The sequence below is a fragment of the Gallus gallus genome, chromosome 19 (assembly GCF_016699485.2).
Source record: "Gallus gallus isolate bGalGal1 chromosome 19, bGalGal1.mat.broiler.GRCg7b, whole genome shotgun sequence".
Lineage (NCBI taxonomy): Eukaryota > Metazoa > Chordata > Aves > Galliformes > Phasianidae > Gallus > Gallus gallus.
In genome coordinates, this window is record NC_052550.1 from 8,199,251 (window position 1) to 8,226,505 (window position 27,255).

At 45.6% G+C, this 27,255-nt stretch overlaps 1 protein-coding gene across 18 annotated transcripts in view; it reads right to left on the bottom strand.

Annotated features, from left to right (window-relative positions):
- Nucleotides 1-27,255, bottom strand: part of BCAS3 (BCAS3, microtubule associated cell migration factor) — a 302,111-nt gene that overhangs the window by 65,809 nt on the left and 209,047 nt on the right. The gene's annotated exons all lie outside the window — the stretch shown is intronic.

A 27,255-nucleotide genomic window follows, 5' to 3' on the forward strand; every position in this document is an offset into this window, starting at 1 on the left:
TGATTTCTCTAAGTCGTGACATGGCCCTGGCTGACACTGCTGCTCCTTGAAAGTTCATCTAGCCAGCTGCCAATCGCTTCCAAATCACAGCTCTGGCTACAGACTGCCAGATGCTTTCCTTACATGCGAGCAGGCAGAAGGTTTCTCCCAAAGTTGTTTAAAGAATGCAAATTTAACAGTCTATCTCAAGTAGCGAAGCAGCAAAGCTTTGCAGAACACATTCGGAAGCCCTACACACTCCAGTATTCCCATTCCCAAGCGATTCCTACTCACCACTGATTGGGTTTGAGCAGACACAAACCATGCCAGCTCTGGCACACCAAAGCTTGCAATTTTTAAATGTTTTCCTCTTTGCCTTAGACGGATTAATGCCATGCACCTCTCAGGACCTGCTTCACAGTCATGGGCATAAAGGGGAGGGAAAAGCACGACATCCTCAGCCAGCGCTGAGCTACAGCTGTTACTGCACCAAGCAAAGCCAACAGCTGCTTTGCTTAAAGAACGCCGACTGGTTAAACCACCATGTTCAGGAAGGGCAAGAAAACAGGACTTTTTTCCTCTAGAAGTGCATTTCCCTTCTTCATATATCGTTAAAATTTCCTCACTGGAGCCCTTTCCAACCTCGAAATGGCCTTTACGGCAGCATGTGCCTACAGCAGCAAACGCCCTCACAAGCGAGAGCTCCTGCGCCTCACAGCTAACGCTTTACTCCCTCTCTTTCCAACCCGAACCACAGCACTGGGCATCGCTTCCCGCTTCTCCCAGAACCGCTGAGAGAGGAGGAGGGAAGGACCCGGAGGCAGAGCCCGGCCGTGTCCCCCCGCTGCCTGTGTGTGGTACGCGCCCAGCCCCGTCCGCCCCACCGCGCAAAGCCGCAGGGCTGGGGCAGGTTCTGCTTTTTCCGAAACGATCTCACCAGCTGCAGCACATTACTTGTGGCAACTTTTCTTGGATCTTAAATGGGTTTTGAAGCCATGCTGTCAGCTGCCTTCATGTCACCCCACTATATTATGATTGAATCTCCTGTTCCTTTTATAGAGTTGTTCTCTCCTAATAAAACACTAACTGCTGGTCTGAAAGCCGGCTTCAGGACCACTGCTTATGGTCTCGTGATAACCTCCTGCTCTCTTCCTTTCTCAGCTAAAAACTACACTTGTGAAACGCTAAGCGCCGAGGCTGTACTCTTAAATATTCATGCAGCCGGCCCCAGAAATTCGCTGTGTTTATACAAATTCTTGACCCCACCCCCATTTCTAGTTATTTTAAGAGCTCATACTTTCGAACTGGGCAATATTCCTGAACACATGAAAGAACACACAGAGTACAAACAGCTATAAATGAATATCTGCAATTCATTGCGGCAGCCGCCTACAAAGGTGATACCTTCAAGCTGTTTGTCAGAATAAACCAGCAAAAAAGCTGTTAGTTGTCAACTTTTGGACAAGATGCATTGCAAAACAATATTCATTTTCCCTGGCAAATGCAAAACCACATTTTATAGGTGTGAACTATGTCCAAACTTCAAAACTGGATCCTAAATGAACTGTGAACGGGTAGAAAAACACGCCGGGTACAGTTGCAAAGAAGCAAATGGCTTTAAATGTACAGAATTAAAATAATCACAGTTTATTTTTAATACGTTTAAAGACTAAAAATATTTTCACCTTCCATTCTACTGCACTTGAACAGAATCCATCAACAAAAGCTTATAAATCTGTTATTCTTAATGGGTTTCGTGCCAATGTTGTGTTTAAAGTCAGGAGACTAAAAGAAAAACTACATTCCTGGGGCATAATGCTGCACAGCGAAAAAGAAATGCTTCGCTGAAATCTAACCTGACAACATTTGTTGTTGGGATTTCTAGGACTTTCATCAGGGATGTTTCTGAAAGAATCTCGTCTTGCAGAAATTGTTTTTGTCGTGGTAACAGACTTGACTATTAATGAGAAGACAGTAAGAAGCTTTAGTGTCCTAATGGATACTAAATGACCTGGAGGATCTGAAACACTTATGTGCAGAGAAAATACATACGTGCAGTTCCTTTGGCTTCAAGTATTTGCTAGCTGGGATGCGACGCATTAAGTAAGATAACAAAAGTCATGCGGAGAAATGACAGCATCTGATGCATAAACAAGCACAACAACTTGGCACATTACGAAACACGGTTTGCCACTGCGTGCGATTTTCAGAAATGAGAGGAAAATCAGGTCACAGCAGCGGGTCAGTGCTGCGCCCGGGAACCTCCGTATGTCCTCGAGACAGCGCGGCTACGGGCAAGCGCTGACGTTTGACACAGATGCAGCTGTTTGAAATATGTCTTCATCACAATCAGATGGGAGACGAAGACGGAATAAAACTCAGCCGGGCTGAATGCGAAGCTGAAAAAACCTCATCTGAAACCAGATGCGGCAGAACGTGCAAAAGCGAGGATGCGAATCTCATTTTGCAAACCTGGAAGGAAATCCCGGCGCAGCCCCGCCTCGACCGAGGAGCTCCTCAAAATCGACGGCCGTAAATATTTTGAAGGAAGAAAACTCGGTAAAGTCTATTCATTTCACTTTCTGAAACGGTGCAAAAACGTTACCTACTCCCTGTGCAGTTATTAGTCTCAGTAATGTAACATAACAGATACTTTCTAAATCCTTTTAGGCCTTCTCCCCCTCGCTGGAAAGATCATCATTTTTTTATTTCAAAGTGGATTTAATAAAGAAAAGGAGTGCTGTTAAAGTAATACGTGAGGCTTTGACATTAAGCAGCGCAACCCTGCAGAGTCGGCAAGAACAGGGTCTCTAATCTCCCGTGATTTATGGAGGGCTCTTCCTTCATCTCCGCGCTCAGGGAGGGCCGCGGAGGCCAGAGACAGGCTGGCGGCCCTGCTGCCGCGGGCCAGGCCGCAGGCCCGGCCTTAACCACTTCGCTGCTGGCCCGGCCCCCATTAAAGGGCTCCCTATTTATTTGTATTTATAGAACAAAGTGAGCTCAGAGTTAAGTAATGCCTACGGAGGTAAATGTTTATGTCTGTCATCAGAAATTTATAAGCAGAGAGGGAGAAGCTAATAGGCAGAAAGCAAAGACCAAAACTGTGGAGTGTTTGATGCTCATCTAAGTAAGCTCTGAAAAGCTCCGAGTAGAAACACATCTTAATTAAAAACTTACAAATATATACAGTTAATTTTAAAGCTAAATAACCGAATTACAGATACCAGACAGCCTATTACCCACTGGAGAAGAATGTTTGCCTTACTCTGCCTGAATGTTACACAAAAGTTCAAAGAATATGTTTCCAAACACAAACGCAAGAAGCTATTAAGCTCTTGTCACAAGACAGAAAGATCTCGTTTTAATGGATTTCAAATTCATCATTCTGTAGGGAAATGACCAGTCACTCGGCATTGCGAAACCTCGCAAAACACTGAAACCAGTTCTAATGTGAGCTCGATAACAGCAGATTCACATAACCACCAGTTAGGGCTGAGGGGATTAGATGTGGGAAGTTTGAACTCAGGGCCTTGGTGAGATTGTGCTTAGGCAGTTGCACACATTTCCCCACGCGAGTGGCCCCGCTGAGGACAGTGGAGCTTACAGCCCATGCCTGTAAAGCCAGGTGACTGCTCTCCCTGCAGGCTCAATGGACACGTCTGTACCGCTGACAGCTCCTCACTGAGCTCTGCCCTTCTGTTCTGCACCTTTACTGGGCCTTGCACAGTGAGATCCTGGGCTGTGATGAGCACTTCCAGGAAAACAGAGATATAAACAAAAACGGAGCAAACAAGTCCTCAAGGGTAGTGATGGACAAACAAAGCGAGAGCGGCCCTGCAGCCCTCAAGGAAGCCTCAGCAGCCCTGTATTCTCGGGAACACAGCCCTAATTGGTTTCAGCGGAAATTATATGAACATGCCAATCAAATTTGGATCCATTTGAGATGCTGTGGGTTTAATTAAGCCGCCTTTTACATACGAACTAGATGGAACTAGATTTACAGAATGTCTTCTCCTTCCCCCAGATTCCTGGCAATCTCAGCATAGCAGGACTTCATGCAAGAACAAGAAAAATCAGGCTGAAATTCATCATAATTTCAGTAGGTTTTGACCTTCCTAGTTGGGGAAACACATGGAGAACGATGACATGTGCAGAACTGTTCTGCCCCCTTCCAATCCCACAAAGGGCACAATGGGATCTTTTAGCTGCCACTACCTGCACTGGAAACTTTCTGGCCAACGCAAGCTGCCCTTGAAAGCTGAACCCTGCACGAACACATGCTCGAGATTTAAGTTTTTATATTCATGCTAAATTACCTTACACTGTCTTCCCTAAAAGGTTGGGAAATGGAAGTATTGACATACTAATTTAACATTCATTAGCCAGCATATTGCAACCTATACAAAAATACTGGCAATCAAGATGCATTATTTCGAAGTTTGCTGAATTTTCCTTTGAGTGACTGAGCTCATCCCTTACTCTTCCTCTTGCCAACTGTGCAGTTGTCTCAGGGACAGACCTGGAGACCAAAGTCAGTGCTGCATGGATAGGCTGCGCTCAGCTCTGAGGGCTTCTCCCTTGGGCAGGTGAGGGCAGGATGTTCAGGCTGGGGCACATCTGGAAGAGCCTGGAAGCATCCTTCACCTGGTGTAATGGTGCCTAATGGCAAATTAATCAAAGTACATGTGGAAGTCACTATGCACTCTAGTTGCTGATGCTAGGACAGCTAACGCACACCACAGGTGTCTGGATAAGGCCTCATCATGTCACCCAGCCCCACGTGCTGCATGAAGCTTCTGGGGAAGGAAGGGTGCTCGAGCCGCCCCATGGGCCCAGCCCTTTCTCTCCTGTCTCCAGGCAGGAGCATGTGCCTACAAAAGGAGTGGAAACTTGGCAGGCTGGAAAGAAGAGTGCAGTCAAGGGTCGGGAGCGGAGCCCAAGTGCTCCCATCCTGCCCTGTGGGAATTGCACCAAAAAGGTAACGGGTCGGGAACGTGCTGCCTTTTCCATGGAGCCTCCCAGCACTGTCCCCAGTGCACAAGTTGGTCCTGCACAAGGCTGGGTGCTACGATCCACGCCATCTCCTCCAGAGACCACTTCCAGAGAGCTCTGGTTACATTTCCCAGTCCTAAAAATGGTTGGGGCCACAGCTATTTCTTCAGTGCTCAGACTCTCTGCAGCTGCAGGGTCACTACATCCTGGCACGGCCATAAGCAGCACAACGCTGTGGAACGGGCTGATGGACAGATTCAGACCCCTCATAAGCTCAGAAAATGGTGTAGTAGTTAAAAATTTTAAAAACATGCAATTTTAGAAGACGCAGTGCTTTAGAAATTCTGATCCTTGGATGTCTCTGTGGAGAAGGATCTGAAACATGAATTTCAAGTCTACAAACCTGAAGCAGAAAAGAGAAGGCACTTAAGTTTCCTTCTGCATTACGCTGTTTATGTGAGATAGTATGCAGAGCAGGTAACTGACCTTTACATCGTCAGGTCCTGATGCTCAGCAGGCCTATGACAAAGTGATCTGGCAGTAAACAAGTCTTATCAGGGCCCCCACAGTTAACTGCTGTAACCAGAGAATGTAAATCACTCCAGTCCAGCAGACGTGTGATCCCAATTTGCACCTCATCCAAGTCAACTAGAGCAACATTATTTACACAGCCTGGACCTCGGCAGTACCTGCTGTCAGATGAATCCTCACATTTAATGTAACTATAAAAATAGTTCATGTTAAGAGTGGGGGAAAAAATGTCTTCCTAAGATGGCTTCTAGGAAGTCCTAGTAAGCAGCCCACTAGGTTTTCATCAGGTGAACAACCTGTGAGGCAGCCTTTCACTCCCCTCTCAAAGATCAATTTTTTACCTCCTAATAGAGAAACTCTGCAGAGTGAAGGGATATTACCTGGGAAGCCACAACTTCCCTCAAGGCTCCTGAAGCAGCAATAATCTTATTTTTCTTGTACAGCTCCTGGCATACATGAACCAAGTGTTAAGCTGGTGCCTAAGGACGCCACTCCAAAACAAATACGAAATGCAAATAACTTATTTAAACTGTAATGCAATCACATTTCTTTTTATAGTAAACATAAATCTCCTTCTTTATTATAATCACATCTTATCACATACGAAGTAATTTAATACAAGACCTACCTTCCTACACATTATTGCATTAGGAAAAACAAACTTTTTCAGTGTTATTTATTTCGAGCAGGATCTCGAAGAAGCACTGTGGCTCTGGAAGGAAGGGCTGTGTCCTTCCAGATGTGTAACTCAGAAGAAATTCCTCAGCCCCCACTAGGCAGACTGGCTAAATGTCCTATGGTCAGTGCTACCTGTTAGTGAAAAAGCTTCTGAGCAAGCAGAGCAATCTGAGAGGTGGTGAGGGAGAGCCTGAAACAAGAAAACCAACACATCTTCCAGGAGATGGAAACAGACCCCCAGAGCACATCTCTTTCACTGGCACAGCTGCTGTGAACAGGCTACGAGCAGAAGAGTTTCAAATCAACCCAGAATGAGAAGGGTAAGCAGCAACACGCTGCCTTCCTGGAGGGAGCACCTCACTCCCAGTAAGAATGAGTCACGACCAACTCCTGACACCATCACGCTCCGAGCCCAGGCTCTGCGGAGCTGCTGTGATCTGCCACTGGTTTGTGAGGAGGGGAGGCTCTGGAAGCAGAAGAGCCCAATCTTGCTCTGTGAGACGGCGCTGCCAGCTGCCACCAGCCAAAGCAAGCAAACAGGGAGTGCTGAGGGAGAGCGGGGAGCGGAAAGCAAAGCCCTGCACTACCGCAGGCATCCAGCCGCCCTGCGCGATGGCCGGCGCTGGCTTGTGGTTACCTGCCCTGCTCCTTGTTGCACAACAGGAGACTCCAACAACTCCTAGCCACTGTGGCACCACGGTTTAGTATGCTATTAGGAACATAGTTTGCAGCCCACATAATAAACACTTTATCCAACTTAGTAAAATAAGCCCAAAGGCAAAATGAGTGTAAACATATGCACAAAACAACTGAGATGTGGACAAATAGTTGACAACGCAAGTATCGAAATTTGCCAAGTGTCATTCTGAAAAGCCCATGACTTTCTAAAACAAGCTATGCTTTTTATCTTTGGTTTACCAAAGATTATATGCAGCAGCCAATATAGTATCAAAGCTTAAACCTCAAGTCACTGCAATCTCCTATCCATCAAAACATTTCCCATGGTTTTATTAGCACTAACAATGAAGTCAATGGGAGAAGAATCTGGCCAAAACACAAACAGATCTCACACGCCATATTTTGCACAAAATGAGCCAAAGACTGTAGTAAAGAAGACAGTATCACCTAGCTGGGAGCCACACACGTTGTCTATAAATTACCCCCTCCCTCCTCCAGAGAAGGCCGATAAAAAGAAGCTAAAAAGAGCATGCAATGCAGGAGAGCAAAACAAAACCACCCCTCCTTCACAGAAAAGCCAGAGATTAGATGTGCGGATATAAATAGGCTAAAGCTCAGCATGTCCGCCACCGGTACCAAGTAGAGAGAAGCAGAACTTCTTTCCAATGAAGGGTTAGGGTTCTGAAAACCAGCTGGTGATTTGTCACCACAGCCCCCACTCCCATCTCCTGAAACCAAATTTAAAGGCTCAAGAAGTGATTTGGAGAGGACACAGTTAACTTTGTTGTTAAGCAGAAGGATGTTTTATGCACCAAATTCAACAGCACCGGAGAACCCATCCCATTTTCTCTCTGCTTCTTTACCTGACCTATGACTTCCCAACAGCACTGATGACTAATGGCATTGCGGTGCCAAGCAGGAGGTATCTAAGCACACACTGACAGAGCAGTTGTTCTGGCCAACAGCGATCCAAAGAGAGAGAGGTTCAAACAAGCCCAGACTCTACTCCTCTGCTTCTCTCCATTCCTGCTCTAAGCCCAAGACCAATCACCAAATGTTTTCTGTCAGGACCTGGTCCTGGGCAAGCAGCTGTAGGGGGCCCTCCTTGAGCAGGGGCTGGACAGGTGGACCCACAGGTTCCCATGTCAGCCACACTGGGATTCTGTTTCTTAGTGCCGGAAGACAAAATAAAACCTCAACACTGAATCTAAAAAAGATCACCACTATGGCTGTCATTGAGACAAGAAGGTAACACAGAATACTAACAGTATCATACACCTTCTCTTTCCCCCAAACCAGGCAGCTGATGTGAGTAGCTACGTTTGCCATCTGTTTGGGTTCACTCTGTCCTTCCATACAACCAAACACTGGCATTTAAGGAACAGCATGTACTCACCATGGGGTATTCCCAGACATGCCCCATCCACTGACGAACCGTGCTTTTAGAGTCCTTAATATGGCAGTTGTAGGGCAGTTGTGCTGCTGCGTGCTGGGTCGGAAGGCAGTGGGCAAGAGAGGTGGTGACCCTGCAGCTGTCCCAAGGTGAGTCCTACTGCTTCAAACCAGAGTCCCATGGCAGGCAGTGTCAGTAGATAAAAAGATGACAGATCACAGTGAGAAACAAAACGCCATGGGAATGACAGTTGTGATCAACTGATCTGGCAAGGAAGAAGCTGAGCTGCTAATAATTTGATATCAAAGAAGTAGTAATCATCCTTCTCTCACTCCTAAAGATGTAACAGAAAAATAATGCCTAGGAAGCTTAAATGATAAAGCTTTATTTTTGTGCAGTGGGGGGTAAAAAGGTGAACCCAAGAGCTAAAAGCAGAATATTTGGAGCGCAATCACTGTTCATGTCAAGTTATCTCTATACACCACAATTAGCTTTTGATTTATTCATGCCTTTTTATAATGTGGCTTTTCCTGAGATATAGCCTCCACTTTTCATCAATAGAAGACTGAATCATAATCTCTGGCTTTTAACTGGACTTAACTCTCAAAGCAAAAGCTCTTCCCAGCAAAATCAGGTGCGTGAGAATCAGCTGTGCAAGTCACAACAAGTTATCTGCCACTGCTCTGCAATAAAGGGATTCCTTCTGCACTGTGGATCCCCAAAGAAACACGGTGTGTAACACCAAGCTGCTTGAGAGTCACATCTACTCGCAATGCCTCTGAGACACCACAGTCTTTCTTTTAAAGTCTTAACTGCAGCACATTGTAGTGAAACGACTCCAAACCCATTTGCAGTGTTTGTTCTTCCCCCCTGCACCCTTGGATGGCAGCATTTGGAACGCTGCAGGCTGACAACACCTTTATAGAGGTTTATCTGTTAGACGCACTGCTCTTTCAATTAACAGCGCTAGCACATACAGAAAGAGTACCTCCACATCACATCGCAGCCCTCTGACCAGCTCCACACATACCTCAAGGAGGAGGTTGCAATGCCAGCGAGACACAGCCTGTCTTTTAGCAGAACGCAGCCTTTGGGAAGGAGCAGGAAATACAAATAAGATCTTATATCAGTGTCCAGCTGCGCAGCCAACTGATAGCTCAATTTCCTTAGGAATATCCCTCCTGGATACGGCCTGAATTCAATCAGAAGATTTGTGTTCTTTTGTAACGACTCCAACGTTTGGTAGATTTAATTCCTCTCCATGAACGGGTGTGTGTGTGTGTTATCAACACACATGAGTACGTGTATTATGCACTTACATAAAAGTGATTTAAACAACACTCAGTATCTTTAGAATCAGTAATTCTTCAGCTTGACTTTGTTAGGTTCTAGGGAAGCTAAAGTTTGTCTCACATGTTGTGAAAATGCAGCGCAACAGCTGCGGACATTGGGAATCCCACAAACAAGTTTTAATTTCCAGCACAGCTATGCAGCCATAAGTCTCATGGACGCTGCTGCCTGGCAGTCCCACCCGGCTGCGACTTCTGTGCTTGGATGTTTACAGTATCCATAGCCAGAAGCTGCTCGATGGAGCTTATGCTTGTCTAATTACAGCTTAGCAATTATAAGCAGAAATCCAGAGTATAAAAATGAAACATTCTGGGTAGCTACAGAGCGCATCTTCTCAGCACGGGATCCAAGTCCTTACAGCCCCCTCCGCTGTGCTCCAACGTCGCAGGCGGTGCCACGTTTTGGATGAGCGCAATGCCACCAGCAGCAGGCTGCAGAATACCATCCTGTAATTCCAAACTTTATTTACAATTGCGACTGCACAGTTTATTCATAGCAAGGAGTGCTTTGAACTTCTAAATGGCCAGGCGGAACAAAATGGTGGAAGTTTCCCCTTTGAATTTGTCAGAGTTTACAGGCTGTCGGTTTAGAAATCGCGTTTCTTCGCTAGATGAAGAGGAGAGGCTGCCTGAGGACATTGTTTATTAAAGCCTTTTGTTCAATTTACAAATTGAAACAAATAATTGTGGAGACATTTGCAGCTATGGAAAAAACGTGTTTACAAAGTGGAATAAAATACAGACTAAATACATTTGGATTATACTAGATCAAAACATATGAGTTTCTAACATAGCATAAAAGAACGGTCACCACCGCGAGGACAGAAGGAAAGGCGCCACTGAGTCATGCTTTGTGTAACCATCGGGGCACTTAAAAGATGCCGGAACCGCACACCCAGAGCGCTCAGCGTGCGAGGCTGCACAGCGGGCAGCCCTGTGTGTGCCCACCTGCTCCCACGCACCGCAGGCACTTCTGCAGGGACCAAACCCCGGCCTCCAGCTGCTGCTCCGCATGAACGGCTCCCGCTCAGGCTTTGCTTGGGTTTGGTTCAGCCTTCCTCATGTGGTTTTGCTGTAGAACCAGGCTGAGAAAGGGAAAAGGCCCTCAACCCAGCTCACCTCTCCCATCCATGAGTGCGCTCCTAACAGCCCTACATGGCGACACTGCCATCGCTTGGATGGTGGTTCTGCCGTCTCACACAACTCAGCAATCATTTATTGTGTCCAAAATGCACTTCTCAAAAAACACCACCGTCTGTCTGAGCCGACATCCCAGCTCAACATCTTCGAAAATCAGACTGCCTTGGCAGTCATTTCAGAAAGGACCTCGTATTTGGCACGGAACGAGGGGCAATTATATCAAGAAATCTAGAAGAGCCCCACCAAGGCAGTGGAATTATGTCAGTGGAAAAATGGCATGAGAGGGATGAAGTTCTGTTCCTAAATGTCAGCTCTGAAAGGCTAATGTAAACAACTATTTCCTACAACGTCTTAATTAATAGGTAATAGAATCAAGCTCTGTCTGTAACACTAACTGGAATTTCCAATAAAAGATATCTATCACCATTTAAAAAAATAGGAGGAACAGAACTAATCAACCACATTCTTCTGGTAGTTTACAAACCAAGTCCAAAGGAAAACAGCCATTACCGCAAACTGGATACGATGACTAAGGAGAGCTTTTGTAGCGCAGGAGTATTTTCTTAACATCAGTAAAATATGTTAACTAATATTATATTTAGTTAGTTGAACTCCTCCAGGGATTAAAGGCCCGCTGTGCCTAACAAAACTTTGTCTTGAAGCAGACCAGCAAATGTTATTTTAGTACAGATTATTTGATAGCTAATCATGCTATAAAACCATAAAATAAAGTTGTGTTTATTGGTACAATTAATCCCTCCATAGCCCACAAGGCTACATAAGAAAACGGGGGGATGAGGGAGTTCGGGCTGCAGGGATCGGATGAGGAATGGATTAACGGCAATGGGGAATAACTGGGACTCAAACGGTGGGTATGGAACTATCATATTTATTATTTTAAATTACTATTATTCCAGTTGCAACCAAGAACACATCTCCGTCAGGGAGTGGGAGAGGGTAAGGCAAATGCCTCACGAAGAAGGGAATTCACTCCCAAGCAGAGCTGAAAGCGTGCTTAAAGATTTACGGCAGCCGGAGCAGCACCAGCACGTCAGTACCCAGCGAGGTCACAGCACAGACGTACACCACGCTGCCCCAGCTCAAATAAATACAGCCCTCAGATAACACAAACTGAAAGCCATTCCCACCATTCGCATTTGCTGAAATGTTTTCCAGCTAAGAATAATTTGGAGTAAAGTGCAAAACACTTTGTGATGGAAGAAACATATGCTTGAAATGTAGCTAGCATGTTAATTGTGGTTAATGCGTGGATCAAATCGGGAATGTAAACAATACCAACACTCAGAGCCTATGCAGTGACTTCCTATGTTCATTTTTACAGCTTTGACATTAATAACCACCAATTGCTTATGATTGCCAAAGGCTTCTCCTGCACTTCAGATACAGGTTATTGTAAACTAATGGAGAGCAAATGCTCCTAAGTCAAAATGTCGTGTCTTCATCTTGCAACAAAAATAAGCACCTGGGGAAGACAAGCAGAAAACTGCAGGCTTTCATGGGGCGCAGTGTTACAGAGCTTTGCACCAGCACAACCACCAGGAGAAGGATAAAGAGGCGCACTGCAAATGCCTTCGGAAGGCCTTTGGGAATTACATTTTACACACTAACAGCTATAAACCTCCAGTGATTTACATACTGATCCATGGACTGAGAATTGCCTTTGGTGTAACAGAGCACTCCTGCAGAGCCAGCAGCCCAGGGCTGAGCTGGGACACCTCCCGGGCCCCGACCCTCCCTGCCTGGTGGCTCTTATGTAGATTTTGCAGCAGAAGTGATTTGTGTTTCTGAGGGTGATTAACCACACATAAATCATTCTCTCCTATCTAAGAAGTGCCTATCATCATGATGACAAAAAGGAGAAATTGATGATAAACAACATATAATGTGGTTTTTTTATTCTTTACCTTCAACTCCAAACTGGATTAAATACATGCAAATTCTGCTGAACCCACCTCCTGTTACCGAATGGGATTTGCAATCACTGCTTTCTGCTCCCACAGCACACCAAGCAGAGTGCTTTGCAAGCACAGAACAGCACGCACACAGCCCCCACGCCCCGATCTGCAGGTCAGAAACCAGAGGTGGTGGCAGTGACACCCACCTGCCCAAGGGAAGGCCACAGCGAGGCAGGGATGGCCACGGTCCTGGGAGCTGCTGCTGGTATCAGCCTGCTGATGAAGCCAATGCCAGGGACAGTTAATGTGCAGGAAGAATTGGTACGCAGTGATTATTCTAAAACAAATCATGTAGTGGAACCATTGCATTATTTCAAAAGATAAAAAAAAAAATAATGAACTTGTGGGATGGAAATAAACACAACTTTTTAAATGAACCTAATAACATGAAAGTAATGAGTTTGGAAAACAGATGTGGACAAAGGAAAGAAAAGGCTACAGTGCACTCTCTGCAAACTGGGAAGGAATGATAAAAAAAATTTACAAGCTGTTTCGAGTCCCGAATCAAAAGGGTAATCAAGGCAGGCTGAGCTGTGAGTGGGAAGGGTACGGCACCCTGCAGCAGAGACTAAGCAGAACACCTCGCCCTTCTTTACTGTATGGAGAGGTTTCCTGCAGTGCTGGAGCTCCAGCCGAATCCTGGCAGCTACCAGCTCACATCGTGTGCTGTAAGGCCTCACCACCCCTTCTTTTCCCTGCATTGGTTTGATCTTTTGCCTTCTACTAAAGCAGCCAACTGCTCGTGTAGTTCTGTCACAGAGAAACGCTGGGGCAAGAGGTGAAAGAGAAAGGGAAAAAAAATCAAATCAAAAGGTAATGTAATAGCCTAAAGAAAGATACCTCATTACAAGGCAAGTACACACACAGATTGTTTCCATGATGCCCAGTTGCCTCTCCTGTTAATCATGATTTATGGTAACATCGATGCAAGAGACCCATCGGTTAGCAAAACCATGTTACTCTGTACAAAGTGGCTTCTCAAAATGGCACTGTGAGAAAGCTCTCCTCTGCAGTTGTTTTACTTTGCCTCTGAAAGCTTTCAAATTGAACTGCTAAAGTTCAGCCAGCATCTAATTTTAACCGTGAGTTCCAGGAGAGAGCAAAGCTGGTGGGAAGATTACAGAGTTCCTTGAAGCTCTGACCTACAACAGGAAGAGAGTTGTCAGCCTTCATGTCTCTCACTCCAAATCCCAAGGGAAACAACACTGGCAGAATGTTTTATAACACGTTCCCACTGTAAAAATCTGTATTTGAGAAATATGATGCTTGCTCACTCCTTCTCCTAGACCTTTGGTGTGTCAGTAAAAACAGATGACCTTAAATGAGTAATTTTAGTTTCGCCTTTGCACTGCAGTTGGGATACTCAGGGTTGACGGGGGCCTGTTTACGGAATCACTGGGAACCAATACTACACAAGAGCAACCCATGGACCCACACCTTTAAAATACCAGCAAGGAGCTGGCAACTTGTAGAGCAGAGTAATAATGCCTTTTTTCTGCCTTCTCAGGTGAACTGCATAACTTGAGAGATACCCACACAGAAGGCTGCAGCCTGTGATTGTCATAAGGAAGGCTTCTGTCAAAGGGCCAAAAAGCAGCATCTGTTAAAAAGCTCAGGGAAGAGAAATTAAAAACAAAGTAATTGGGCTATGATATGTCAGCTAGTGAAATCAGATACGTTTTCCCTCCCAGTCACACATTTCACAGCGCAGTGGTACAGCCCAGGCCCACCAATACCGCGGGTCCGAAGGATCAGGATTTCAGGTGTTGCAATACAGCACAAAGCAAAGCTGGAACACCACTGAGAAACCAAACACGCTCCCATTCTGCCAGCGGGGAACTTCTTTCCTGACAGTAATGAAGGTGTGGTGACAAATAACCAATAGCAGGACCGGATATGAATAATAAATACTGGGAAACTGTTATTCCAGTAACAGCACTTCAAGTGCAAGGACAGCTGAAGGAATTCAGTCACCCTGGAAACTGGAACAACTTAAAAAACTTTTCTCCTCTCGTTTTCACTTCTCAGCACTTTGGTCCCTGGGAACGATCCCTGGAGCCCCAGCTGAAGAGCAGCTGGGAGCAGCCATGCCTACCTGCAACTGGGAGCAGCAATGCCTACCTGCAGCTGGGAGCAGCCCCAGCTGCCACAGCCGGTGGGCGCTAGGATGAAGACAGTGACACAAACCACCCCAACTCCTCAGCAGGGCTCGTTTTACTGTTGTGGACTCTCTAGCCTCAAACCAGCAGGGCAAGGCCTCACGAGGCTTCTGCAATGCCTAGCAGCTTTGTGGCTCAGTGCTGGCTCGGCAGTTGGTACGCATGCACGGCCACGGGGTGAGCAAGGACGAGAGCAGCTTCCTGAACTTCCTCCTCCATTCCTTCGGATAATGAAAAACAGAAACACCATTCTGGGACTCAGAGGCGTTCCGAATGATCCAACAGTTGTTACAGATCTCATGTTATCTGCTGCTGACCCGAAATTGAGACGTCTGTTAGTCGGGGATGATGATTTTTGCGCTCATGAATAATTAGTTTTGCTGGTTTAAGGGAGAAAAAAACTTATCTTCTAATCAGAATCTAAATGAAAAATAGCTGAAAGCTATTCCCTAACATCTGCCAGCATAGATAGATTTACAAATAAAAATGAAGAGGTATAGTCTCATCTCAGGGAATTACGTGTTCAAATCCTCACGTATGGAGATGAGAATGTAAGTGTTAACGTTCAGAGTCCCCGGCTGCATAGCCCAGGCATTAGGATGGCTTAATGAGTCACTGTCTGAAACCAACAGCAAGCTGAAGTTCCTCTCTCACATACACACACACACACATTTAATTTTGCGTATAATTACTCAGTTCTGAGTAATGACAATTTATTAGTTTTTTCCCATCAAACGCACGAGTTGCTAATGTACAACATGTTGGGATTACACGATGCTCCTTCCAAAGAAGGCTGCAGCCATTAGCGTACCAAGTGTTAAACGTAACCATTCCTTTTATCCCCCTCATCACTGTGTGAAAATATTTTTGAAGTGAACCTAGTGGCAGATTTTTTGAACCCGGGGATCCATCCCTGAGGGTGGGAGTGCAGTTCAATATCCACGATTACAGCCTGTACAAATGATCAGCATTTACTTACAGTCATAGTGCGGCCAAAAGACAGCTCCATCTTAAAGGAGCAACTGAAGAGCAATAATTTTTGTTTTGTATTTAATACAGAATATACTGCTGTGGTATTTCAGATTCCCTAACAGCAGTTAGGGTGTTCGGAACAGAGCTGCTCCCATATCACAGCGCTCACAGTGCCTTGGGAGGCCCAGACCACTGATGGCAGGGAGGTGGGAAGGGGAAGTCGGCAGATCCATCTCCTGCACACCGTTTGAGGCTTTGTTTGAGAATGCACAGTTTGTCCCTAAACCGGTATGACTTAGAGAAACCTTGTACTTGTTGCTAGGATTAATTAAGTATGCCGTTCTCCCTCATTAGTGTTACAAAACAGCACCAAGACCACAGAGGAAATAGATGGGGATGAGGAGCATTCACACGGCCACACTCAGCAGGGGACTGACAGCAGCCCCATGGGCACAGCAGAGCCCCACCAGTGCCTGTGGGGAGCAGGAGCCGCCGGCACCTCGCTGGGACATCACCCTGCAGCCACAGAGCCACGTGCACGACCCATCGCAGGGCTCCTGGGTTCTGATGGGAAGTGCTGTGACAAGGCCACCGCTCCCACCCTTCCCTACAGCCCCTGCACGTCCATCGTGGCGGTGCCTGGGGCAGCACCCAGAGCCCCCACTCCTGCACTGAGGTGGACCCCACACAGCCGGCCCGGTCCCCCAGCAGGCCCGGCTGCAGCAGCAGGCCCGGCTACCAGCGGCGAGCGGGCCGAGCGGCCGCCCCATTCCCATGCCTCTGTTATTTACCCACTTCTATTTTAGAACGCAGCCCGTTCCCTGGCCCTCCCCGGAGCCCCGGGTTATGTGAACGCGCGGGTGCCAAGCGGGGAGGCGTGGTGCGGCTCCCGGCCGCCGTGACATGCTCCTGACGTACTGTGTGGTCAAGGAGCCGGGGCTGGGGGGCCTGAACGAGGGCCAAGCCTTGCACTTCAGCTTCCTGACCTGGCAGCCATTCAGAGGGACCCTGCTAAGTGCTATTTCCTAAATACACTAGCTTTTCATAACAATCTTACCACATTGCTTTCCTTTACAAGCTCTCTTAAAAGAGAACTGGACTCCTTCTGGTTAATCTACACAGACTGCATTTGGAAGCCATCAGAAACTGAACTCTAAACAAAACGTTATTAATGTGTTGTAATCTGCCCTCAATGTTCCAGATGAAAAGAAAATGTTTTATAGTTTTGGAGTATACATTTTAATTGCCTTTTAAGAGTGCATATACTTTTAGTGCTCTCTGTTATAAAACTGCAGTATCTGTTTCTTGATAACTGTTGAATGATCTCAGCTATTTTTATTAGGTTTTCTCCCCCACCCCGGTCCCCTTCCTTAAGCTACCACCACTGTAAGGCTTTTTCAGACCCTTTCTGATACTGGGCTGGCAAACAGTTTGAGCCTAAGATAAACTCCATTATAAACAACTTCTTTACAACATCCCCTCACCGTAAAAACACTTGGATCCAGAAAATTAGTTCTCTAAATGAACTTAGAATCCTGCTACTTTTGGTAACGGCCTGAACCAAATAAAGGCTGAACCGAGTCCTGCCCTCCCCGGCTCGCTCTCCTCGCCGCTGGGATCTCCTGGCTCAGGGACACAACCAGGGCCAAAGCCCCACACAGAGCCCCCCAGCAGTGGGACCCCATGGGGTTCTAAGCCTCCAAACTGCCATGGGGAGGTGTAGGGAGCAGGGAGTGGGTCTGGGTGTCAGCACAGCCCTACTGCTGGGCACTGAGGTCTCTGAGGGATCACAGAGCAACCTGGCACACTTTCTGAGCGTCCCCTTATTAGGAAAGTACTTGATAAAAATAAATAAGAAATCCAAGGTCAGAGAACTGAACATGGGTTTTGTTGGTCATAAGGCTGCAGTTTCAACAAATGATGGGAACCATTAAAGATGCTGTTTCAGGAAAAATCAGGCATCTGCACATCACTGCTACTGCATTTGTACCAACAGTGTGCTGCAGAGGGGCAGATCTCGCCAGCCAGTTCGAGATAGGCACACCTGGAAATGCCCAAGCCTGCTCTCCCAGCATTCCTCCCTTATACACCTTCAGTATTAGTCTCAGGACAATTAATTTCTCAATCCCCAACATTAACCAACTCTTCGTGTTATGTGCCTGACACCTCCCCAGTACCTTCCTGACGTGCAAGATGCTATTACTTGATACAAGGCAGGCAGGATATTTCTCGGTTGGAACTGTATGCAGTGCTTGGAGCACATCCACCACTCCAAGTTTCCCTCATGCAATTAAAATATTTTAAATGGCAAAGCCCCTCTCTCATGGTGGACCGGGATTCACACACTGCATGCAAACTGCAGTTTATCGTTGTTCTTTTGAGTTCTTTTTATCTCCAAAATTATCAGTGCTTGTAATTTTTTATGTTGTTTTTAAAAATATTTTTCAGTATGCAGATGTGCTTGTGAAGATTAATGGACTGGGAACGCTGAAATCTTGTATTAATCAACTACAGAGAAGGCAACTGCTAAGTAAAATTTTCCACAGTGCTGCACACATGAGTTTAAGCGGCAGCAGCACGGGCTGCACAGAGAACATCCCTCATCTTGGAGGACTCCTCCTGAGCTGCTGTAACTCAGGTTTTGCGGAGATACCGCTCATGGATTGGCTGCTGTGCCCTACCTGAACACTAAGCAAGTCTCACCACCAGCACGCAGGCTCTCGTTCGCCACAAAATGAGTCAGCTGGGCTTTGGGCACGGTGCTGGCAGGAGCCACCCAGCAGTGCAGCAGTGCCAGCAGTGCCAGCAGGGCTGTGCCCCCAACCAGCAGAGCTGTCCCCACAGCTGCACTCCCACCCATCTCCACCAGCCGTGCTTCACATGCACATGACGTGTGATGAGGAGCTCACTGTCTGCACACGATGACGCAGACAGACCCCACCCCAAACAATGACTGAAATTCAGCCTGTGTGCGTGCATACGTTTAATTAATGACTACGTTAACTGCACCAATTTTGTTACTAATTGGATCCGTTTAAACCTGCTACATGAGAGTAACTTGGCAGGCAAAAATGTTACCGTAATTACAAAAACAAATGGTTTCTTGAATTAAGTAATTCCACCAATTAAGTGATTCTGCCATGTGTGAAGCAAACCCTACCTTTGCCATTTGTGTGTTTCTGACTCACTTTCAGCACTGTGCTACAATACAAAATCCAGCACCATTACTCACTGCAGTCATCTCTGAGGGTGGGTCTACTCACGCAGGTTGAAATAACTGAATGGAAGTGATGGAAAAAGAAGCCCTGTGAAAGGGTCCTGATAAAAGGAATACTTACCGAAGCTTTCAGATGTTGCTTTTGGTACAAACCTTTGAGGTCTGCGAAGTCTGATTACAGTTTAAAGACTAGCAAGTCTTGCCTCAAACATCTGTACTTGGAATGACTACAGAAGACAGAACTTCACTCCAGAAGCACAAATGTTCAATAGAATGATGCTCTGCATCTGCCAAAGCCAGGCAGAGTTGGGCATCTCACAAGCAAACCTTGCTTTCACTGGTCACGTTACACAGTGTGGGCAGTGACAAAGCTACGATGGGCAATTCTCACCAACAGGTAATAACAAGGTCAGCTGAAACCACTACACAGAGTACATGTGAATGGATAAAAAGGCAAAGAAAATACTTCCAATTTTTAGTTTCCCGTAACAGATGGAAATTATACAATAATTTTAAAAATTTAAACAAAACAGAACAACAAATAATTCTTGACAAGCTGCACATTAATACTGATTGAGCACTTCCTACAGGCAGCATCAATACTCCAGCATTCTCTTCTGGGAAGAAATTACAGAGTTCCATGTGAAGCAAAGGGAAGCACTGAGATTATGCAGTGATCTCTGCACCACGCGGCTCCATGGCAAGGTTCTCACTGCCACCACATCCGTCACACAGGATTTCATGGAAAACTGTGGACGTCAAATAACGTTCCACCTCTTGTTAGTATTAAGAGGCCATCTCAATGCATAATGCTGAGCATCAGGCAGAAGCAGATAAACCACAAAACACTGCTTTGTAAAAGAGCACTGCTTGGGAAATAACCTTTTGAGCCACTGGAAAAATCCCGAGTTCAATCAACTTTATTTCCAGTACAAAAGCAATGTGATTTTTCCCATCAGAAATCAGATGAAGTCAATTAAGATCTGCCAGCGATGGGAATTCTTAACTTGTGGCATAAATAGCATCTCCATCTGATAACTGTCTAAGGGAATGTTACCGAGGAGCTCTTCTCACCTTGACTCATACACCATTAACTTCCTTTTCTTTCTCTGTGATTTAATCTGAATTGTTTTAAGGTTAGGGTGAATATTAATTCAAAGTAACACCACAATGTAAGAAAGCAGCACCAGGGTGGAAACTATAGACCAGAAGAGTCCCGTGATGGCAGCCAGCTCTGCCCTGCCTCCTCTCTGCGCTCCTTCCATGATCCTACCACGCCAAAGAGGAGTGAAAAAGAGATTAATTACATAAGACCATAGATGAGAAAAATGGAGAAGGAATAACTTCTGAATACAATGCTGGCTATGCTAAGTCTGATCCAAGGCAGCTCTTAATTAGTGATTTAGAAAATACTTGAAAAGCAAGGTTGCTGGAGAGAAACAGGCTCACGGAGAGGTAGGATGTTACTCTCATTTATCCGCAGATCATTCCTGCTGACTTCTTTCTGGCAGCTGAAAATACATTCAGACTATCTGAGGACAGGTTCCAAAATTTAAGATCCCCTCTGTCAACAGCTAGGTGATCATCTTGTCTGCAATACCTAGATGGATCAGCTAACCTTCCTTTTCTGTTTCAGTATCAATGATATTTTCTTGATGACTATTCCAGGTACTACAGATATTTGTGTATAGCTGTAAACCTGGGTCTCTTAAATCAGGAAAGCACTATTTCAATCATCTCACTATGGCGTGAGTCTTTCCAATGCAGAAAAAAAAGAACACACAAGGGCAGCAGGAGTAATAAATAAAGATTCCTGGCCAGAAACCAAACACTGTCACGCAAAAGACTAACTGGGGTATCCCTACTTCTCACCAATGGCACAGCTAAGAGCTAGGCAAAAGGCAGATCACTGGGGGAGCACAGAGCGACAAGCAGACTGCTTCTCACATCTGGGAGAAGAAGCCCTTGATAAACACAGAAGGTAACCTCCAAAAGAGACAAAATTCAAACATTTGCCCTCAGAATCTGGGCTTCTGTTCCTCTTTCCGTGCCACCTCCTGCAGGCTCACAGCTTCCCAGTGCCAGCAGTCTCAGGGCAAGCGCTGCTGCTCCGAGGTCTGGGCACTCAGGCACCCGCTGACCCAGCCCAGCTCTCCTGGGCACACAGCACAGCAACGCTCCTTCTGAACACAGCCGTGTTTTGAAAGGTCATGTTGTAAAGTCATTCGATTAAAATAGTAATAAAAGTAAACATTAACTCACAGTTTTTCCTTAGGTCTTTCTTATTTCCAGTTGGTATCATTTCTCCCAGACTAAGTTGCAGCTTTTGAATCTGCAAGTTTATCTTGATTAAAAATCTTAACTTCTCAGTTTTCAGCATAAGGAAACTCATGTCCTTCCATTCAAAAATACCTGCTCCTTGCTCTCCTAACTCCCACGGTATTGTGGCTGCAGCAATCATGGATTACCCGTATTATTGCCACTGCAAAAGTACCCTGAAACATGGTTAAGCAGTCACAGTACAGGAAACACTTTTCCTCACTCACTTTCCTGGCACGGCCTGGCGCACATCATGCAGCTGATGGGATCCTGCAAACACACCGAGTTGTCTGAATCACTCAAGCTTCCATCACTTTTACCCAACAAGAGTTTGCAGAGAATGCAAACACAAAATGCTGTCTTAAAAGAGAAACTGAGATCAAACTACAAGCAAAAAAACCACTGGGCAGATCTGGACAGCTGTAGGTTGGCCCTGCAGACACCGCTTTGCTCCTGGTTAAAGATAAGGATGCTTTGTTTCACTTTAGGAAGGAACTTTCATTTTCTGTATTACATGACCAGAAAGCCAAAGTTCAGTTTTGTGAGTAATTTATCAAAACCAATCTACCTCTGGAGGACGAGAAAAGGAAGAAGCAGCTTGGAATGGCTTTAATTGAAATTTAATTCTGTGAGCACATGCCATGCCACCCAACCTGGCCACAGAGGACGGCCCTGGGGAGAGGCAACCCTGCAGGCCCAAGGGGAGGTCAGGGAAAAGTTTGCTGATGGTGTGAAGCCAATGTAAGGCAGCTCTCCAGCTCCTCTGCGGGGTGAAAACCGCCATGGACCATCCAGATCCTACACGGGCACAGGCATTTTTCATGGTGACAGGCAATTCAGGAAAGGAAACACAAATAAAAACCAGCAATACTGTCAAAAAGCAGCAAGATAAAGGAGATCAAATAACAAACTGCTTGTTGCATTCTTGTTTTTTATCTCAGAGAAATGCTGGAGGATAACAAATGTCCCCTGCAAGTGCCACAGCGCGCATCTGCGTGCCGGCAGAGCAGCTCAGGGCTGCCCCACGACCTACAGAGCACTGAGAGAACTCCTTAATTGTGTCTGTTGGCCTGGAACAGGATGTCGAAGCAGAAACTGTAATATTTGGCACATAGTTTGCTGTATTCAAAGAGTTAAGCTATGTCCTATAAAGATAAAAATCTCCACTTTTATTATTTTGTAAGGCTGCCTAACAAATGAGGATCCAGCTGTAATTGTAACATTCCAAGCTGTGAAGGCGCCAAGTTTTACTAACTATAATTTAACTGGTCCAGTTGATGCAGTCCAAATTCTTGTTTGGATAATCAGCCTTTGTTTAAATATGTACAAAAAAAAGAGCATAGGCCAGCACTAGCCTCTGGGCATGTCATGTGAGCTTATTACCCCGAAGCTTGCAGTAGCAGACACTCATGCACAAGAGGAGGATTATTTTGCTAGTATTACTGTTACGGTAACATATAATCAGACCTTCTTCCCCCTGTCCCCCCACCCCTCTTCTCCTCTTTTTTTCCCCCTCCACAATTCACAAGTCTTCTTTCCAAGTTCAAATAAAGTTTAAAGGTGAAAAGGTCGAGAAAGTTTCATGACTGGCTGTTGAAAGAGGGAGAAATAAGCGGGGTCTCCAAGTTTGCGTACACTAAAAGCTCAACAATTTCATATTTTGCTGCAATTCATAACTGTACAAATCCCTTTTGTTCAATCTGTTTGGACTGAAATTAAACACTTGTTAATAATTTATAACTTAATATAATTAGAAAATAACACTAACTGTCAAGCAACTATATTCAATGCATAAAGCAACTTGAGTGGCTTATTAGCTTATTTGTCAGAGCAACAATTTCTATATATCTCAGCCCAGAAGAGCAGTTAGGGAGCCACCCAGCTTGCTTGGAAATCATTTATCCACCAGCTGGGAGCAATTCCCAAATTGCTGCACCTCACCCACATCCAAGCGATGCTGGCTCACTTCAAAAGCAGCTTAAGGGTGACTTCGGGAGGTGCCTGAGCAGGAGGGGAGCGGGGATGGCCAAAGCATTACCTTCTGCACAGACAAAAAACGCATCCCACAGCAGAACACTGCACATCGTTTGTTATAAATGCCGTGTCTGAATGGAAGAGAATCAGTGCTTGGCCAACAAGCTGGCAGTCAAAAAGCCACTCAGAACAGAAAATTCTTCATTCCTCACATATACTGGTAATGCACCTTGGCTCAGTAAAGCAGTGCAGGCAGGCACCGGGGTACGTGCGGGTGCTGATGCTGACGGTGCTGCCTTCCTCATAGCTAAACACAAACAGGAAATGCTGTTTGCTGTTGTTTGCCCTTGTTTTCTGGCTTTCCCTGATGAGTAAAGCCAAGTTCTAAAATATTACAGGCTGTAGTTGTACTGGAAAGCAGAACGTGTCTGCCACGGCCGGGCAGTTTGGGTCTTCTATTAAGTATCAAAATATCAGAACAGTCTCCAGATCGAAATCTATGACGTTCAGGTGGAACAAAGCAGCTTCAACTGTGAACACTGAGCTAGAACCTCAACTGATCCATGTAATCTACCCTCCATCATGCCAACATTCACCAGATGCAGTATCAAGTCCAGCTGAGATAAAAGTTGCCTTTTAAGCGTTCATTGTAACTGATAAGCTAACAGCTGTGACCCTCTGACATCGAAGATCACTTTTATCTTTCTTAATTGCTTCTCTCTACCTGTGAGTAGCTATGCCAGTTCCACTGTCAGAAAACATCAGATTTAAGTTTAAAAAACAAGGAAGTTCAGATTAAAAATTAGTATGTGGTCTCAATTCAGCCGAGTCTGTTCAGATCCTGAGCACACAGTGTGCACTGACATGAAGTCAGCAGTGCCAGAACAACTTCTGTTAGTTAGAGCTGTGCTCACTTGCTTCCATCTATTGATCTGATTTCATTTCTAATTTACTTACTGACAGGTCTCTGTATTTTCGCTCCTTTCAACTCCTCCTCCTCCTGGTTTCTTCTGTCCTAACTCCGGTCATCTGAAGGCTGCTCATGTCTGCCCACAGAGCGGCCACATCCCCCACCCACAGCCACCAGGGATCACCTGTGTTCCTCCCCACAGCCTGCTCCTCTTCCTAAGCTGTTTGGCTGCCATGCTTTGCTGGTATTTACTGCCCACCTTTCTGAAATATTTCAAGGAAGGAGATTAGGACTTCACAAATGGTGCCTAATGAGGAACCAGATGATGTCCTTCTGGCTAATTAGTGTGGGTCCCTATAATTCTTCTTCCTTTAATTCTTTAATCATTAGTTTAGTAGGAAAGGTTTCCTTTTTTTTTTTTAACAGAATCTTCTAAAACACATGGCAGAAGATATGAATCAATAAAGTTGACCTGTAACATATTTTTACTTGAGAAAGGATTACAGGCCTGGATCTTAACATCATATACCTAAACCGTTTCTTGTTCCTCTGCCTTTATAGTTCAAAAAAAAGTGCATTTTGGAGACAAAGGCCTTATCCTCTTAAGTGCTGCAGATCTCATGCCAATCTCCCAGTATAAAGCAGACTGCAGACTTATACCCAAGAGGAATGGTCTTGGAAAGATTAGATTTTCCACCACAAAATCAAACCCTTGTGTGGTGAGCCATACCAGCTTCAGCTCCACCTTCCTCCTCAGGGCTTGTTCACCATGGGGAAACAACCATCCCACATCCTCTGCTCCACAATGGAAGTGGTTTTGTCCCTCCTCTGTTCTTCCCAGCCTGTTTTTCCACGTGTAAAATTTCCACAGTTGCCACATGTATCTGAAACCAGGGAGGAATGGCAACTGAAATCTGTAGATTTATCTATTTTCTTTTCCTTACTCTGTATAGCTTTGCAACATAGGAAATGGCACACGTAGTGCCTAGTGAGCAGAATTCCTTCTCATTCATGGCGTTATAAGATAAAAGCAGTACGAGTGATAATGAACGGAGAGAACATACCTGGATGGGAGAGCCCTTTGAAATCAGCAGGGTATTTTTCAGAGTTGTCTGTCACAGGTGTGTGCTTCTAATAGCAATAATATGTTATGGAGGGTTAATTTTGCTGAGAATCCAGCAGCTCAGCAAAGGAGGGAGGAAACTTTCCTAAAGTACCGTTCGGTGGAAAGGTATTTTATCAATCATCCCCCATATTAGAAAGCACAGATTTTCAGGACATTTCAAAATCCTTTGCCAGTAATCAAGTAGGACATGCAAGGAAAGGAGAGAAACATAGACTTAATACAATGTAACTGCTGAGGATTAAATTTTAACACCAGCAAAGCCACACACAAAAAGAATGAATTCAAGAGTGGGAAGATTAAACCTGCATGTAGTCAGCTCGGATTGGTATGCTACAGATGGAAACTTTCTTGACAACGCACAGTTTAAATTCTAGGTAGGATGTACTGTGATTAAATATTCTTCCCATTTTTGAGTACGGAGCTTTTTTCCTACTGGCTACTGGAGCACAAAAGTCTCCTCTTGCAAACACAGAACTACTAAAAAAGTGCAGGTAAAAGCCATTTATGTTTCCAGCAAAGCCATATAAAAGCAAAACAGCTAATGGACATCGAGAGTAGTGAAATCATTTCTGCAAAATCCATTAGTTGCTGAAAGTTCTGCAGGGCTCCGTTTTACAGTAAAACCTGTAAAAACTCAGTATCCAGTTTCTCTATTGGGACACTGAGGTGCGAAGATCCAAATGACGCTGGCACTGAATGTGTATATTTGAACCTTTTGAACTCCATCTGCCCTTCATAAATTACTTTACCACCAGGCTTTAACACGTTTCTAGCCTACTGTGCCGCAAAAATAAAGACTCATTAAAATAACTGCAAATGCAACTAACTTCATCACACTTCCAGCGGAATCTGTCCCTGTTCAAAACGATGCACCGCTCTATGAGGGCTGCAGAAGGAGAAAGCAGCTTCCTGCTCCTCTGCTGAAATAACATCTGCCTTCACTAGTGAAAACAAAGCACCAGACCCCGCTCCCCAAACTCAAAATCACTGAAGGTGAATGAAAATTGCACCGCACAGAAAAAAAAAAAGACCGTTGCTCCTTTCCATCTGGAAACACTGTCAAATGGGAGCAAATGCCACAAAGCTCCCAACTGACACAAGAACGTAATTCTGCATCTCGCGTGCTCGGCACCAACCAGCAGCAGTGCTCTGCTCAACGCAGGGAAAAGCACCGGGGGTGAGGATAGAGCTGGAGGAGCAGCACCCAGACCCAGCTCCAGAATCACCCTGAGGTGAGGAGCTGTTCTCCCTCATGCCATCCAGGTGCTGCTTTGCCACACACTGGGGAGAGCAGCGCCCAAACTGCGCTCTGCAAAGCTGCGCCTTGGCCCAATACCTCCGTATCACTGGGATCTGTAACAGCTGCATTTTTAAACACACGTGGATTGTGGATCTCTACCTAAAACCTGGTGCTGGGTACTTGGCAAGCACACGAGCAGCCAGCCTTCCCCCGGCAAGCTGACAGCGTTGCAGGGAGCTGCAGCCAAGCAGGCAGCCCAGCTGCAGGAGCACAGCGCGAGCTTCCTGCTGCTGGACACAGCACACACACACAGTGAGCGGATTCCTCATCATTATTTTTGAGACTGTCAGCATGTTTGTAGACAGTCAATCATAGGGATTTAGGAGAAAAACGATGACTTTATTTGAAGTCCAGGAAGGACAGGAAGGCTGGCTCGCAAATGAGACACTGCATTGTCATAAGCAAAACAATCTGCAAAAAAGATGTTGCCTTCTCCTACACCTCTCCTGCCTGCAGAGAGAGCTCAGCACTCAGGGCCGTGCGCCTGCCAAGTCCTCTGCACAGAACTCTCCAGCTCCAGCTCCTGCTCTGCGCTCAGAAGGATCACCCCCTCCTGCCTGTG